Consider the following 1,871-nt stretch of genomic DNA (forward strand, 5'->3'; position numbering starts at 1 on the left):
TGCGGTGCAAATTGAGTTACATTGCGGTGCAAATTGAGGTAGGTTAAGGTGCAACACAGGTTAGGTTAAGGTGACATAGGTTAGGTTAAGGTGACATAGGTTAGGTTAAGGTGACATAGGTTAGGTTAAGGTGACATAGGTTAGGTTAAGGTGACATAGGTTAGGTTAAGGTGACATAGGTTAGGTTAAGGTGACATAGGTTAGGTTAAGGTGACATAGGTTAGGTTAAGGTGACATAGGTTAGGTTAAGGTGACATAGGTTAGGTTAAGGTGACATAGGTTAGGTTAAGGTACAAACTGGGTTGTGTTATGGTACACATTGCGTTGTAGTACAGTACACGTTAGGTTTGGGTACGGTACACAATGTGGTATGGGATGGCGTGTTGTGGGGGGGGGGGGGGGGTGAGGTTCGTTGATATCGACCGTAGGACGTGGATGCCCGAGGCAGCGTCAGTGTGTCAAAGGAGTTATGTCACGTCGGGATGCGCTTTCCGCCAGTGAGAGGGGGGGGCGAGCCGTGTCTGTGGTTGCGGCAGACCTGTGTGTTTCATTCCTGCCAGTGTGTTTGTGCTGTAAGACGAGGCAGTGTGGTGATGTTGGGTGCACCCCTGTGTAGGACATGTGTGGGTGTTGGTGGCTTATCTGAGCAATTGTGGTTGTCGGACGAGTGGGATATTCTGTTTTATGATTGGACCTCCTGGCCTGGTTATCATAGTCTGGTTGGTGTACTGTGGCGGATAGGATGCACCGGACGTTGGTCCATGCCGGTGCTTAATTATTGTATCTGTGTTTGTTACAGGCAGAGAGTAGTGTGTGATAGAGTGTGTGGGTGATAGAGTGTGCGGGTGACGTGTGGTTCGTTTTGTTTGCACAGACGTTCAGCATGTATAGGGGCATTTGCGTATTTGATCTATCTATGTGGGCCTGCATAGTTTACTGAGCAGTGCTGCGAGGTGACTGAACTACGAGCGACGTACTCATTTACAGCGGAATGGTTGCCTTCTACCAAAGATGGAGTATCGACTCTACGACAGCGTTGGCACCGCAGGAAGCGGTGTCGTACAATGGCCCCCACACCGTCATCGTTGTGCGGGGTAGGGACCGTATATATTCTGCGAGGAGCCCTGTTTGCCACAGGGCGTGGGGTCTCGCGTCCTGCGGTTCAGTGCCCCCAGGGAAGCGCGCGGAGGTGGTGCTGCTGCTGCTGTAGCAAGCGAGCTACTTAGAGCATGTATAGGGACAGCGGGAATATGGCATATTGGATATAACTCTTCATGAAACGCAAGATATAGGGGTGGATTGCACGATAGGAGTGCGGGAAGAGTCCGCCATTCATCCGCTGGAGTTGCGATTTGGGCGGTTGGAGTGGGGCACGTGCGGGTGCGGGTGGAGCGATTGTCGGTCGACGACTTCGTGCGGCGCAGGCACTGGCGTTGGGGCTCCTGTGGTGGACAGATGATGCAGGCTGTGTGGGTGGCGTCGAAAAATGGGCACTGTGGGACCTAGCGATGTTGTAGTCGGCGTGGCGTCGCCTAGATGGCGGTATCGTCGGTGCAGCAGGTCATGTTGCGGGGGACCTGCAGATGGCGGTCTTTTTGTTTGTGGTGCGCTCGCCATGGTGGACGTAGTGTCGTCCGATTCGCGTAGATGGAGCTATTGCATGTGGTTTCGTCACATTGTCATAGATGGCGGTGCCGTGTTTTGGAGGTATGGTTGGCGTAGTTTCGTTGGATTCCTGTAGATGGAGGTGTCGTTTATGGGCCGGATGGCAATGTAGTTTGGTCACATTCCCAAAGATGGCTGTGTTGTGCCTGTGGGCGGCATTGTCAACATCGTGCGGTATGGTCTGTTTATTGTGGACGTTGATGGCG

This window comes from Schistocerca cancellata, unplaced genomic scaffold (genome assembly GCF_023864275.1).
Source record: "Schistocerca cancellata isolate TAMUIC-IGC-003103 unplaced genomic scaffold, iqSchCanc2.1 HiC_scaffold_274, whole genome shotgun sequence".
In the NCBI taxonomy this organism is placed as follows: Eukaryota; Metazoa; Arthropoda; class Insecta; order Orthoptera; family Acrididae; genus Schistocerca; species Schistocerca cancellata.